Source organism: Dendrobium catenatum, unplaced genomic scaffold (genome assembly GCF_001605985.2).
Source record: "Dendrobium catenatum unplaced genomic scaffold, ASM160598v2 fragScaff_scaffold_1446, whole genome shotgun sequence".
Taxonomy (NCBI): Eukaryota; Viridiplantae; Streptophyta; class Magnoliopsida; order Asparagales; family Orchidaceae; genus Dendrobium; species Dendrobium catenatum.
Window position 1 is genome coordinate 2,921,202 of NW_021319908.1, and position 16,668 is coordinate 2,937,869.

Below are 16,668 nucleotides of genomic sequence, written 5' to 3' on the forward strand. Positions count from 1 at the left end.
TAGTGGATTAATTCAAACTGGGTCGGACCCCTTTTAGGGGTTCCCACATAAAAACTCTGGTGTCTTATGAACGTTACATCATTCTCTTTTATTTTATTGCGTGTTTGATCTTCGTACATAGCTAAGATGTTAAATTTTACATTTTTGTATTGCCTTGAATATTCCAAGATGCAACAAAGTTTACTCTCATTTTATAATAAGAAGTTGGTATCTAGGATAAGTAGCAACAATTATATCAGTGGTTTTCTATGTAAAAGATGAACTCATTGCATTGATAGGTATACAATAATTAAAAAATCGTCTTATAAAATTCATATCCAATGATGTAAAGCATCTTTAGATACCAATACCATTTTTAAAGATGGTTTTGATCCTAACTTTATTCTAGGAGAAAAAATAATTTTCATATCATTAATCTTTCTTTTATATTTAATGATTCATTTATGATGTGCATTCGAACTTTATGTTTTGGAAAGAGAAGAAGAAGTCCTCCCTTATTTAATAATCATGTAAATATATACACACTTTATCATCTTGTCCTTATTACTTCTTTTAGATATTTATTTTAAATTATCTTACATATGTTAGCAAACATCATGTGATGCCTTTTTTGTATGTAACAATATTACCATTGTTGCATCATGGAACATTCACGGTGGTAGAGAGATATAGTATTTATCGTTCGAGCTTTATATGAAGATACAATATATAAATATATAAGAGAGAGGGATGCGATAGTCATAATATATACCATAATTTTTACTGGAAAATCTTGAAAAGGGAGAAAAACTATGAGGCCTAATCCAGTTGAAATGAATCCAGTAATGTTTGAAGTTGATTGCTAAGTACATTACATGGTGGAAGTTAGAAGAATCTAGTGATATGAGAGATTTTTCTCAAGAGAGAGTTGGTCTGTTCATTTGGTCTGTAGGACTGTAGTCGGCAGGTGATAGAGGTTAGAGGGACCATAGTCGATGGGTGACATAGGCCGAAGGGACAGTCGGCAGGCGATGGAGGCCGGAAAGACCTCAGTCAGCGGGTGGCAGTGGTCATAGGGACCGTAGTTGGTGAATAATGGAGGTCGGAGGGACCGTAGTCAGCAGAAAATAGTGGTTGGAGGGACCGTAGTTAGCTGGCGAAGGTGGTTGGAGGGGTGAGTTGATGGCAGTCGACGAAGGTTTGGAGGTGGTCTGTGGTTGGGCAGAGATTCATTGACTGGGTGGAGTTCCTGCGGCCGTCGACAGACGAGCGGTGATCCAACGACTATTAGCTAATGCGCAGTGGTCTAGCGATGATCGGCATATAGGCAGTGGTCAGAGATGGACGACGGACGGATGGTGGTCCGATGATGGTCAGAGGACAGGTGGTGATCTGGTGATGGTGATGGAAGTTTGCCGGCGGTGGTTCTTGGGTGGAGCTCTATATTCATGAAACCTTAGAACTTTCTCTCATCTCCAGCCAAAAGCCCCCTCATGAAGAGAGCAATAGCCTATTTATTGATTTTTTAGAGTGGCATGCCATGGAGAAGATTTTGGGGAAAATTCAGAGTGCTCCATCGGATGACTCATATTGATCCCCTCGATCATAGAGTATTCATCAAGCAGTTAAGTGCCATAATGATGTTGAAATTAAGTGATCATAGGCTTGTTGAATTCGTCTTGTCGAGCCACTCGATTTAAATATAAGCATGCTATACTTGGATGTAATTTGGTCACCCAATTTATGATTTGAACCTTACAAATATTTTTGGTCCTTTGATTTAGACCCATTTGGGCCAGGATTGGATTGATTTGGTGTCATTGGGCTCATCCATTTGAGACATTAAAAGTGGCTATAAGTTTGCATTTACCAAAGTTTGGATTGTCCCAAAATTAATTTTATAAGTTTCAAATTTGGATATTCCTTGAGATTTGTCCTGGACTAAGATGATTTTGATGATGTATCAATCCTTAACCCCAAACAATGTGTTGTTTTATCATATATATATATATATTAACGCTACATATTGAAATAGCACGCTGACTTTCAGATCCATCCATTCTAATATAAAATACATGACAGAATGACAAACTAAGTTTCAAACATACAATGCAAATTAAAAGTGATATAAAAGACAAACTAAGTAATTAAAAATACAATCCCTTTGTTTATATGTATGATTCTATGCATAGTTATGCATGTAATTAAAAACATTATATTTCAATATTAATATGCTTTAAGTACTTTTTTGAGATCAAAGAAGCTGCCAAAAACATGTACATATCCAAAAGTTTTCAATAAAAAATGTCTAAAGGTGCATTATTTACTTGTTTCAAAATTTCAATGAAATATTTGATCCTACTTTTTGTTCAAATACTTTTTTGGATGTTCCATTATGGATTATGAAGATAAACATCTCAACAATTATATTAAAAAAAAAAAAAAAAAAGATAAAAAGAAATCCACTATATATTTTTAGTTATATTAACATTGGAAATCAAAGGACCTTTAATGTGCTTAAATATGAATAGATTTTGAAATGCAGCAACAGTTGCTCATGTCTTATTTCTAGTTCAAAGCTTTCAACCCAATGTTATTTTGCTCTAATTTATGGGCTAAACCCAATGTTATGATATTTGATCGGATAACATAGTGGGAAAATGAATCGTCAATGACTAGCTATTAAGAGGGTAGGACGAGGGTGAACATTTGACACACAAGAGAGGGATAGCTTGACTTTTTATTTGGGGGAACAGGGTTGGGGGTTTTAATATTAATTTATTATAAATTAATAAATTTATAATATTTAATTCATGTGGCAAAAACTTTAGCCCATAAACTATGCGATCATTTGAACTGATTGATTCTACATAATTGAGACTATTGTGATGGTCGAATGGACAGTTCAAACTAGTTTTGAATGTTTTGAAACAAAATTAGTTAGTAAGCCAACCATAATTGGCCAAATGGTTGGTTCATGATCGAGTTGGCCAATATGTTTCATTTTTTAACCCTTTTATTATTGGTGTGTTTGAATTTGATTTGATAATGGATAGTGGTGTAAACTAGTTAAGCTGAGCTCATACCACCTCATGCTTGAGTTTTAGCTTGATTACTTATTTGAATTTAAGCTCAAGCTTTGACTTAATTCCACGAGTTCGAGCCAACTCATTTATACAAAAGAAATAAAATAGTTTTAATTAAAGTATTTCTTATAACAAACGATAACAAATGAGCAATTCAAGGATGAACAATAAGAAATTGCTAGATAGTAAGATATAATTTTTGAATATTTTTAACAATTTTATATTTAAACTATTGAATTTAGATGCATTTTAAATAAATTTATATTTATATTTTTTAAATAAACAAGCTTACAAGCAAACGAAATGATTCAAAGTTGGCTTAAATTAACTTAGCCCATTAGTTTATCAAGTTCTGCTCATAAGTCATTTATCGAGTCAAGCCCGAGTTGGCCCATGATTCGGCTTGACTGAATTACATCCAAAATAGTGGGATATTATGAAAAAAAATCACTCAGCTATTATTATATTGACAAATGTCAATTATTTAATAATAGTAGTTTTATGTTAAATTATTAAAATTTGTTGAAAATTAAAAAAAGGTAATGGGCTTGAATTTTGTTATAAATTTTAATATTTATGCAAGATTTTGAAGAAAAAACAGACGGATATTAATTTAATAAATACCCAAAAATTATATGCATATATAAAATTACTCTTTTTTTTTTTTTTGCTTCTTATCTTTTAATTATTATTCATTTTTGCTAAATGAAATCACATGTCATCTATGATTATTAAGCCATACAAGTCATATGCAAGTTGTTTCTCATTATTCAATTATAAATTTGAAAGCTTACAATTATCATTATTTCTATCATTTTAATAATTTTTTTGAACTCCAAGATTAATAATCAAGACTAGCATAGTTAGAACACACATAAATAAGCGTGCCTCAACAATGACTTCAACATGGAATTATTAGAGTGTAGATTAAGCTCAAAGGCAACTTCCATGGCCCTCATCAACAACAATATATAATGCACTGCTTGAGGATTACAGAAGGAGTTCTCGGTCTATTTTAAGTTAGGGTTCGAACTCTCTATCATCTTTTTAGTAGCTTAGGGTTTTACAAAGGACAAATTTGCTAAAAAATCCAAAGTATGACATTGCTTTGGGGTTTTATGAGGGTTTTTGTATTCTTCGATGGATCAAAACCATCAAATACCCTAATCCTTAGATGCTTCAATGTCAATTCATTTTCAAAAATCACGTTTGACCAATATTCTTATGGAGAGGAGACGAATTGGTCAACGTTTTTTTTTCAAGTTAAAATTTTCATTCCAAAGAAAAGAAAATACAGACAAATCCCAAAAGAGGACAAGCTAAATTACAAAGCATAATATACAAATTTTAGGTAAACGACCTCAAAAGATAAAGAACAAAAAAAAGAGAAAGATGTATGGCGGACTCAATAAATAGTAGGAGCCATCCTGCACTCGTCACCCAGATGCACGGCCGGAAACATCCATTGGAGGCAACAATCCACAAACCAGTCCAAAGATAACTTCGAGAGCAACATGCATCATCTCATATCCCAAAGAAGAGCCATCAAAGTCCGACCAACACTAGAATTCACGACCAAGGTTGCCAGCAAGCCAAGATCATCCAGGTGACGAGCAGGAGCTTGCCCCATCATTGCCCAGATTGTCCAAAGCAAACCAAAAACACCGAGAAGGGCTACGTGACTTCTATGAATTATATCGAAGTGATATTCCTTTGGTTGATAGAGGGCGATAATTAGGTTGGGAGCTTTGAGACCTATACTGATGTGATTTTGAGTAATTATTTTAACGTGTGTGATTGACTAAGCACTTAGATGACAAACAAAGCCATACGCAGAGGCATATAAATCAACGGTACTGATGCAGTAATGATCGAATCTTGATGCAAATGATTTGATGACTTGAAAATTGTCGATCGAACAAACTCCTTTTGAATTTTTATGTTGACGATTGTGTGGGGCAGATCTTCAATATATATAACTTGGTCTTTGTATTTACATAGATATCAAAGACAATTGAAATATTCAAAGGATAAGAGGACTGATACCTCACGCAAACTTCAATGTACAATGACAACTGTGGCATGAATCTTATGACATGACAAGACCATTTGAAGTCACATTAATACCTTTTGTCCCTATTACTAATCTTTCTTTCGAGCATAAAATTTCAAAATTGTCCCTCAAATTTTAACTATTATCGGGTTGAAAATTAGAAATTATTACATACAATGTTCGGACTCCCATTAAATGAAGACACGTAATTTTAGCATGGTCTGACGATCCGGCCCGTTTGTACACACACTATGTACAAGTTATACATAGTATGTATAAGATTATACATATACTTTCTATAACTAATACGTAGTATGTGTACACATACTGTATATAAGTTGTACACTATGCTGTACAATCTTATATATTGTATATAACTTGTACACACTGTATGTACAAAGAAAAAGTATACATATTTTAGGTTGGATCGGATTATCGGGTTATGCTAGAAAAAAAAAATACACGTGTTTCCATTTAATTTGAAATCGGAACGTAGGTTCCAACTCCGCACGAAATAATTTTTTTGAAAACTGAATGGTCAGTCAGAATCTTCTTTTCTTCTTCTTTGAGTTTTGGATGTGATCGTTTTGTAATCTACTTCTGTTTGCTTCTTTCTCTTTACTGTATTGATGTTGTTTGCTTTGAGAGATTATTATTTGTATTGTAGTTCTGTTCACTTTCTCTTGTCTCCTTAGCCTGTAAGAATGGCAATCTTTCTGTAGGGCTGATGTTGATGTTGCTCATATAAAATACAAATGATAAGCTTTTAGCGTTCTAAAAATATTTATTGGTCAGTGTTTGTAAATTGAGTTAGGCTTTTTTTGAGGCGATTTTCTCATTGCTTCTTAAAGAAGTTTTTAAGTAAAAAAAATTATAAAATAGAATTTTTTTACTAAAAAATTTCTTTGAAAAAACAGAGAAAAAGCCGTCCCAAACGAAGTCTTAATTTTGAAAAAAGAAAATATTATATTAGTTAAAAACATAGTATAAATTTGGCTAATTACAGTAATAGATTAAATATTAATTATAGTTTATTACTTAATCAATCCAACTAAAAATAATTTTAATTATATTAAATGGTGACTAATTAGTGTTTAATACAAAGTAATTAACTGATGTAATTTTAGCTGGCCTTTTTATTATTAATTACTCCTATTTACATTGTGAATATAAAATGAGTAAGGGTTAAATACACATGATTTTTGTTGTTTTATGTATTTATTAAAATCTTTTTTACTTAATTCTTCTAATATTAAAATTTATTGAGAAACTTATAACAAATTTTATAAATTACTGATGCAATTAGCAGGACTACAATAGCCAAATCATCAACGGTGGATCCACTTTTTTATATGATTTTTTAGGTTATTTGTCCATTTTCATCTATTTTTTAATCTTTATTATAAGTATTTTTCGGCAATTGCCCCTTAAAAATTTTAAAATACTATTGCCTCGAGGCAATTGCCCTAGCATAATTAAACACATTGTGTAGAGTTGTTATAGTTAGGGAACGATGAACCAAATAAAAAGAAAAATAGTAAAGTGAATTCATCAATTTTTTTTATTAATTTGAATTTCAAAAATATATTTAAAAACTAAAATTTGTTCTGGGGGCGTTGCCCCTTGACCCAACAACCTGATTGCGCAGGCAGATCAAACCCTGTCAGGGGGTGCTGCCCCCTTGGACCCCCGACATGTATTCGAAGCGTACAACGATCAAGAATATGAACAAATAGGGGTCAAGTCAAATTCAAGGCAACTTCAACATATAATTTGTACAAATTAAATGATTAATCATCTTGAGCGATCATTTTCTTTTGTCTCTATTTTTTTGTCGTTATTGACCCATTTCTTGTAGTGGGTCAAGCCAAATTCGATGCAACACCAACAATTACTTATAAGTTTGACCCCCTGAATATTAAGGCTCGATCTGACCTTGCAAATCATGACTATAAACAATAATAATTAAATACTTTTTAGAACGCTAAAAGTATCATTAATTAGACCTTAACAAAAGTCGGGAAATGATAGCAAAGAATGTTAGAGGTGGTCGTCGACGATGATAGCTAAGAAAATATAAGATTGCGCTTTAATTCTTTAAAATCTTCAACTTCTTCTTCAATAGAGAATCAAGTTATTTTTATAGCCTTTTTGGGATCGACATCTTCACAAATTTGGCTAGAATTCAAAGCATTACATCATACAACCTATATTGATCCTCTTGATTATAATTCGTTATCAAACACCGAAGTGCCTTAAAGGTGCCAAAATCAAGTGATCCTAGGATTTTTTTATTCGTCTTGTCGAGCCACTTGATTTGACGATACACATGTCGTAATCAAAAGTCATTTGATCTATCGATTTATGTTCAGAAGTTTTCAACTATAACTCGAGTGCTTGATCTGAGTCATTTTGAGTCGAATCAAATCATTTATATCGTTGATAAGTTCTTTGCGTTAATACGTTTAGTTCTACTATAAGTTTAATGGAATCAGAGTTCGAATAATCTCGAATTTTATTCCAAAAATTTTCAATTCACATATTACTTGGAGATTCATAAAGATTATGTGAATTTTTTGGAGTGGTATCAAATTTAATAATAAATGTAATATTTATATTATACCAATTTTAAAATAAATCTCATATTTGAATAAACAATTTTTATTCCATGTTTTATCACCTTTATTATTTGTTTTTCAGTTTAAGGTCAGTTTTTTTAACTACAAAGCAAGCCTTAATAAAACTGCTTGGACTGCATTAAGGTTTGGGCAGAAAGTTACTGGACTATATAGTGTTAAAATATTATTGAAAAGCAACAACCATCACAAAATCAGAGTGGCGCAGCGGAAGCGTGGTGGGCCCATAACCCACAGGTCCCAGGATCGAAACCTGGCTCTGATAAAAGAGTAGCTTCCACGTGCTTTTTTTATGATTAATTTTTTCTAGCTTTGTAAATGATTTTTCCTAATAAATTATATCGCTGTTTCTTCTAGCAAACAGATCTCTTTTTTTTTTTACATTTAAATAAATTAAGCTATAATATATATATATATATATATATAAGATTTGAACTCAATATTTTTTGGTTGTTAGTCAAAATTCTCGATTAAAAAAAAAAGAGCTGTATTTTTTAATATTTTGCGGACCAAATTAGATATTATAACTTTTTCTCAATTATGTTAGGCAATAAGATAGAAATTATTTCTCTAAATGGGTAATTATTAGGATTTAGAATGGTATTAGGAGCTATCAAATGAAGACAACTATTATGATTGAACAATCTTTCGTGTTAACATTATTTTAAAATAAGAAAAAAAAAATGAAAATGACTTATTATTTTAAATATTATTAAAAAATTGATTTTATATTCAGTTGAAGAAAAAGACCGAAGGAAACAACCGAACCTCAAATGATGACAGCTTTAAATATACTTTACTAGTTAGCCTTATAGCGTGAGGCTTTAGTTAGGGCAATTCTTTTAGTATTTTTTAAAATATTTTTTTAGTATTTTTTTTTTAGAAATAAAAAAATAATGGAAAAAATCTAACCTAAAGAAAGTTTAAGAGTTTATTTGGGATAGCTTTTTAACTATTTTATGTTTCATATCACAATTACTATTTTTATAAATTTGTGTACTACTTATAAGAAAGCAGGTGTTTGACTTTTAAAAAATATAAATATTTATAATTGATAGGTCACAAAAAATTGCTTTCATATAGCACCAATCTTGATGCATGTATGATTTGAAAACTTTTGAAATCCATTTTGAGACCATTCAAACTCTAGTTTTAACAAATCTATAGTCAAATTGAGCGTCTCAATGACATGAATCCAACGACAATAAAATATGTCCAATTCGAGCCCAAATGTGCCCAAATCAAATGACTTAAGCATATTTGAAGCTTCAAAACATTAACTAGATGATCCAATGATTTATAGTCAAATCGAATGGCTCAATGAGAAAAATCCAACGATCTATGATTGAAGGAATTGATATGGGCCATCCGATAGAGCATTAAAAAATTGCTCTTGATTTTTTCCATATACTACGAAACATGTCTCTCTCAAAACCTATAAATATACCACCACTTTCTACATAAAAGGGATATTGAACTTTTAGAGTCACAAATCTTGGGATAGAGACTCAAGGAAGCTATGAGGCTTGAAGCATCTTTGAGCTCCATCCCAACACCACCACCACCAACAAACCATCGCCACTAGGCCGCCGCTGCTGAACATCTACCAAAACATCGTGGTTGAACCTCCGTTTGACAGTCATCACCAAGCCTTTATCCAACCTACATCGCCTGCCGACTACGGTCCCTCTGATCATGGCCGCACGTCGACTACAATCCTTGTGACTATAGTCGTATACCGACTACAGTCCCTACGAACATCATCGCTTGCTGACTACGATTCCTCCGACCATAGCGTTCGCCGACTAAGTTCTTGCAACCACCATTGTCGGCTAACTACGGTCCCTTGGACTTCCGTCGTCGGCCGATCGACTACGATCCCTTCAACCTCCATCGTCGGATGACTAAGTTCGACCCTGCCAACTACCGAATATGGTCCCTCCAACCATTATAGTATACCGACTGTGGTCCCTCCGACCATCATCACTCGCCGACTATAGTCCCTCAAACCTCGGTAGCCCGGCTGTGATCCCTTTGACCTCCATCACTCGACTATGGTTCCTTCAACCTCCATCGCCCGACAATTGACCAAACAAACAAGCCAACATTCTTTTAAAAACAACTCTTATATCACTGGATTCTTCTAATGTCCATCGTATAATGTATTCTATGTGATGATATATATTTTGACAATGTCTCCTCTCGAGGAAGGGCATCATTTGTAATCGACTAAAAATATCAGTATAATAATTTTAATTGGGTCAAATCCCGTGATTTTTTCTTGCTTTTTAGAATTTTACACGTAAAATATTTGGTGTCTTATGACTTTTATACATTTCTTTCTCTCATCTATATGTGTGCTAGACTTTTACACAATGTTATAATATTAAACTCTATATTTTTCGAACAAATCAAATATTTCAGGACGCAATAATAATATCCGTACATCAACTTTCCAAAAAGTTATCTTCACGATAATAGCTTTACACCTATTTTTAAGAAATGCTATTGCTCTCACAAACATATCCTAATTTACATCTGATAATAAGATCTTGATAATACAACCAATATATGCATTTTATATAGTTTGCGCAAATTTTTTATAAGTTATTGTTATTGTACTTCCCCATTAATTCTCATTGATTCGTGCATGCATCGACACACTCAACCGATTTTCTTACGTGAAAAAATCAAACATTTGGACCCAATCAAAACTGAGTATTATATGGACCGTACCTAATGCATATCAGGTTGGTGGAGAGTAAAGGACCCTTACCAAGCTACCGAAAGACTTTAGCGTCGGTGTTTATACTGCGAAATTAAGGATTTTTTTTTTTTCAGTTTTTATAAGATGTTGATATATGCTATTTATTTAATATATATAATATTGAGATTGTAAAAGCTATGAATGAATATTGCTTTTTTTACTGGTTTTGAGAGATTTATAATAACTTTATGTCATTGAATATATTCATGATTTATTATGTAACATTATATATCTAAAACTTTATTTGCGACAACTTTTTAACTATTATTGTGATAGGTGAAGTAATCCATGATAGTGTTTTTTTATTGTTATTCAAATTTTATCTTTGAAGTAATTTTTAGAAAAATATATTTGAAAACAAATAATACAATATAACTTTCTTTTTTTTTTTTATTGGGTGCTTTGGTTGTCAATTAAGGGAATAATTATTAGACCGGACGTAGAGCTACGTTCGGCCGCCAATAACATGTCGCCACGTGCTCTTACTCTTTACCGCGCGGCCCGACGACTTGACCCGGACAGGAACCCGAGAATGCTATATTCACGTATTGCGAGGTATTACTCGGTATTTGCTCGGTATTGCTCGGTATTACTAGATATTGCTTGGCAATAACGAGAAATATCGCTATGTGAAGACCAATACCGAGCAATACCGAGTTGTACCGAGTTTTTCTAGAAAACTTGGTACAACTCGATATTGCTTGGTATTTCTTGGTGCTCGGTATTTGCTCGGTGTTGGTTATTGCCGAGCAAAATCGACCAATACCTAGCAAAATCGAGAAATATCGAGCCATCCTGGGTCCGTTCCGGATCGGGTTGTCGGGGCGCGCGGTAAATAGTGAGAACGTATGGCGTGATTCTACTGGCGGCTGAATGTAGAGCTACGTCCTGTGACCGGACCAAATAAAAGTTCCAATTAAGGGGTCTAGGATTTGAGTCATGCATATATATTGTGTGTGTCCGAGCATTGGCTCTTAATTCTAAAAAAAAAAAAAAAAAAATAAATATAAACTATGGTTTTTTTTTTAAGGAATTATTTATTTGCAAGTTATTTTGGATTTATGTTATTACTGTTAAGAATTATTCATGATATTTTTAAAGTTGGGGGTTTAGTCCCATATTTTCTTAGAGGACCCAAGTTACTTTTGATAATTTTTTTTCCTGAAAATATATTTATTGAATATATATAATGGTATTTTCATCAATGATCAATAAGTATGTTATTTCAAAAAAAGAGTTCAAGTAAATTATTACTATTATAAAGGTGATGGTGATTTTGATTCTTGGTTAGCCTAAAGCGTTAAAAGGGAGACAAGTGCTTTATGGAAATATGCGTACTGACGAGGTTAGCTTCTCTCTCGTCTGCTAATGATAATATTATTTTGTGTAGATACAGATGTTGTTTGAAGGCGAATTAAAACACGTCATGTCATTTTTTTACTGTATATTCCGCAATTTTGTACCGCGTGATATGATGTGTTCTGATTCACCTCCGAACAATCTAATGTTCTCACATAATAATTTCTCCGACTAATGAGTCCATCATTGAACTCATTTATTGATAGGACTAGACAATAGTCAATTGATAAATGTGGGTGACGGGTGGAAATTTAAAAGTTACATGAGAGAAAAAAATCATATCTTATGCTTTTGAATTATTAAAAAATTTAAAATACATGTACATAAATAATAAATTTTAGCAGATTTATTTTATACAGGTGCTAATTTATTGTCAAAATTAGTTAGAGGAGCATGTTTATTAAAAAATTAGAAAAGAACAATTCATCAAATAAAATAACGCATTTAGAATAATGATGGGATTCTTTTTGCAAAAAATTTAATTATTTGACAACGACAACAGAGGCCATGATGGAGCTCAGGACGATGGAGGTCGCGACTACTAACTTGTTTGGGACGGCGCTCGACGAGTCGCTCGATGTGAGACGAGTCGAACTTATCTTGATGTGAGACGAGTCGAACTTATCTTTTGAGCTTGACTCGAGCTCAGTATTTGACAGTTGAGTTTGACTCGAATACCCCGTGGCTCGAGCTTGACTTGATTGGTTTGCACCCCTAGTTGAATGTGATTCTTTTTGCAAAAAAATCTAATTATTTGATAATGAAGGACGTGATGTTGACGACAGAGGCGAGGATGGCAACGATGGAGCTGAGGACAACGGAGGTCACGACTACTAACTTGTTTGGGACGATGCTCGACGAGCTGCTCAATGTGAGACGAGTCAAACTCATATTTTCAGCTTGACTCGAGTTAGAGCTCGAGCCTGAGCTCGGTATTTGACAGTTGAGTTTGATTCGAACACCCGTGGCTCAAACTTGATTTGATTGGTTTGCACCCCTAGGCGAATGTGCCAAACGAAGTAACATATTTAGAATGAAAAATGAGCTGTTTCGTTTGACCAAATTTATCCTTTTTTAAATTTTATTTCTTTTATACTTTTCCTCATGCAAATAGTGAAATAGAGGAGATTTAGTTATGCACTTATACCGCACATTTCAAGCATAACATATATAAATAATTTCATACGATGAAATGCGGGTGCGTCACCCACAAGCTTCTTGTACCGGGCTTGAAAGGACGTGTAAAGCATTTTCCACTCCGACGGTGCTGCCGCGACAGGTGCCGATGTATTCGGGATAGATTACTACTTCTTCAGAACGTTGGTCCCATTCTTCCGTCAAATCTTCCATCTATCTCTTGATTTTTCAAAGCAATTAGGTTTCCAAAGTCCACAAATGAAGGAGTCTCAATTTAACGCGGCGTGGAAACGATGCCCCTCGATACTAGTTACAGTTAGGTATTGATTCTTAATAGACAGTTAGGTATTGATTCTTAATAGGGTTTTCCGTTGCTCCATTGGTCTCTCCAGGCCTTAGGTGAATGCGCTTGAAATTTATGGTTCTTCATCTTTGCGGGTTTTACAGTTTCAAGTGTTTTTTTATTATGGGAAATCTACGAGTATCATGAATTTTGCTTTTTCTGATTCTAAATGAGAATGGGTTTCCTTGCAGTAAACGGAGATGGTGGCAAAGAAGATAAGCATTGGAGTACCAGCGAAACGCAACATGTTTGATGCAAGCTTCAGGGCGTAAGTGGTAGTTTCTTTATTGTTTTCAAGATAAAATAAGCGAAATGAAGCTGAAGTGTTTGTTTTTCAATTTTAACAATTGAAGGGAAGTGCCATTTTATCAGATGGAGCTTATCGCTTTTATAAACTTGTACATTGCGTCTCTTATATAACATTGATATTTGATATTACTAAAGCCACAAATGCGAATATAAAAATTTGAGAGACGTATTAAACCAAAATCAAGTAAATCAATGAAAATAGAAAAGAAAACCATTTATATTGTAAATAAAATACACTTGACAATTTGGATTTACTAGAAGAAACCAGAAAAGAAAGTTGTTTCCTAAAAGCCATAGCTGCACGCTTTATCCAGAGCAAATATTGATTAAGTGAGTTCAACATGCTACCGACGAAACAGTTTGAATACAAGTTTTTGTGCTAGTATTATTGAGTTTAAGATCTTTATCATCATGCATATAGTTTGAACATTTTTATATAAATATTGCATGTCTTTTAAACATTTTATCCACCAACAATTTTATACTTAGATGTACTTGTGTGTTAAGTTCTGAATGTTTGTTTCACTCCCTTTTTGTTTGGATTTTAGTTGGTAAGGAGTTTGCAAAAAAAAAAAAAAAATACTAGCCTTTGAATAATGAGTACCTAATTCACCCCCTCTTGAGCCTTTAGGTTGTCACTAATTTGACTTTAACTTTTTTACTTTGAGTCTCGTCTTAAGGAATTGAGTGTTCTTAAGCATATCATCATCATAATTTGCTAGACATATCTAAAAAGAGACCACTCATGATTGGTAATTAGACTCTCTAGATGGCATGGTCTCTTGACCTCAATCATTAGTAGACTAGATGCTCAAAGTAGATCTATGACAACATAATCATGGAATATTGATCCGATTAATTTCTTATCTCTATCTATATTCTCCATGCATAAACTTGAATTTCTACAACCAATCCAAAGTACAACAATATCCTTAACTGTTTTCAAACATTACATCTGAGACACACTTAACCAACAAAGGTTATGTCTTGGGAAACCTCGATCTTTCGTATGTAATATAAATAGTAGAAGTAATTTGTAGGGAAAATTTGGAGGAAATAACATAATTTGTTTGTGAAAGTCCCATGATCATAGGAGTGCTTCTTGCGTTCTTGAACGCCTTTAACATAGTTCACATGCTTCACCATTTACCCGCGACTTGTTTTCTATTCAACCGTCTTTGCAAATTTTTTTTGCATTCTCTAGTGCTTCCTCCTGTTCTCCAACTTTGGAAGTTCCCATGACTTAGTCTCCAGTGAGATTTCTATGTTTTTTAATGTTATTCCTAATTAGGTATTAGGGGATTTTCTTTGTGGTTGTTTAAGGGAATTTTTTATTTGACTTTCCTATTATAAATAAGGGTCTCAGGCACTTATAAAACTGAACAATTGGCACTTTAATAAAATTTTAATTGAATTTGGGATTAAGTTATGTTAATATTTGGTCCAGTTTTAAATGTTAGTTTTGGTTTTACTATTTTTCCCCTTTAGTTTGTTTTAGTTTAAATAGGGGTGGCATTGTATTCTTTACAAGTTAAGCCAAGTAATAAGATTCTAGTTCTCTTTTCTCCAACTGCTTCTACATTCAAGAAGAGCATTCTTCCTTCAAGAATTCCAATAATTGGTATCAAAGACTAGTGGAGGCGATTATGGGGGAGGAAGATGTTCTTGTAATCAAGAATGGGCCGGAGGCTGCGCGGTTTCTTACACTGTCAGGGAAGGTCGAGTCGTGTAGGCGGGTGTGCCTTGGAGTAGGTGCAAGCAGTACAAGCACAAGGTGTAAGGGCGCGATAGCCAACCAAATGGTCGTGTTGCACGAGTGGTCGGGTAGAAGCGGGTTGAGCTACCTGGTCAAGCAGGGCTGGGACAACGGAGTTCAGGTTGGAGCGGAGGTCACATTTGTAGAAGACTGGTCAGAAGCAGGGTTTAGTTGAAGCGGTCGTGGCGTGTCTGTCAAGTGCGGCACTGGGATTGCAGGTGTTCGTCCAGAGTAGAGCGCGCATGAATGTGTGCAGGAATAGGGCGCAAGCGGGTGTTAGCCGTGCAAAATGGGTGTAATAACTCAAATTTTATCCAACCAAATAATTTTTTTAGGAGTCATTAAGTGATGATTGATATTGACTAGAACTAAACATATATATTAGTTATTTTACCTTGCATTAAAAGCAGTGATGAAATTTTGGTTATTTGTTGGACTTTAATGCTTATTATGTGAATTTTTATGATTTCAGGTTAAGAAAGGAGTCAAGGTCAGTTGTAGTGAGTTTGACAGAGATCCTCATGTTTTCGTTTGAGTTTGTTTATATTTTTCCTTATTCTTTTTTAGTTAGGAGTTTTTTATAGAATAGTAATTGTATTGATCTCCTGACTATTGTATTGATTTTGGGAGAATGAATATAGTGCAATATTTTGAGGTATGAAAAATTGAAGATGTGTCTATTGTGGGTTCAGTAGATTATGAATAAATAGGCGGATGGGTATAAGGACATTCAGTTTGAGGTAGGGGAGAGGGTGTTCTTAAAGCTACAACCTTATAGGCAGAGGGCAGTCGCCAACAGGAGGAATGAGAAGGTTGCCCCAAAGTACTTTGGGCTATATGAGGTCTTGGAGAGGATTTGACCGGTAGCATATTAGCTAAGATTACCATCGACATCGACTATACATCCCATGTTCCATGTGTCACAACTGAGGAGAGAAATTGGAGATCATGCATCTAATTCTGAGTTACTAGTGACATTGACAAAGGACTTGGAGGTGGTATGAAAACCACTAAAGTTGATGGGGGTTCGCTAGGGAGAAGAAGGAACTAAGGAGGTTTTGATTAAATGGAAGAGTGTACCGAACTACGACGCCACGTGGGAGCCATATGAGAGATTGAAGCATCGGTACCCATCCTTTCAACTTGAGGACAAGATGATTCTTTGGGAGGGGGGTATTGTTAGACCGTTCTAGCTGGCCCTAGGCAAGGGGTCGACTCAATTTTTTTCAAGGCAGACCAAGGT

At 34.0% G+C, this 16,668-nt stretch overlaps 1 long non-coding RNA gene and 1 other non-coding gene across 2 annotated transcripts; both read left to right on the forward strand.

Moving 5' to 3' along the window:
* Positions 1-7,947: 7,947 nt before the first annotated feature.
* Positions 7,948-8,019, forward strand: TRNAM-CAU. The gene has a single exon. It is a non-coding gene; the product is annotated as a tRNA-Met (tRNA).
* A 5,041-nt stretch (positions 8,020-13,060) lies between these two features.
* LOC110111703 lies at positions 13,061-13,790 on the forward strand. The gene is made up of 2 exons (XR_002304910.2): positions 13,061-13,337; positions 13,552-13,790. It is a non-coding gene; the product is annotated as an uncharacterized LOC110111703 (long non-coding RNA).
* Positions 13,791-16,668: the final 2,878 nt, after the last annotated feature.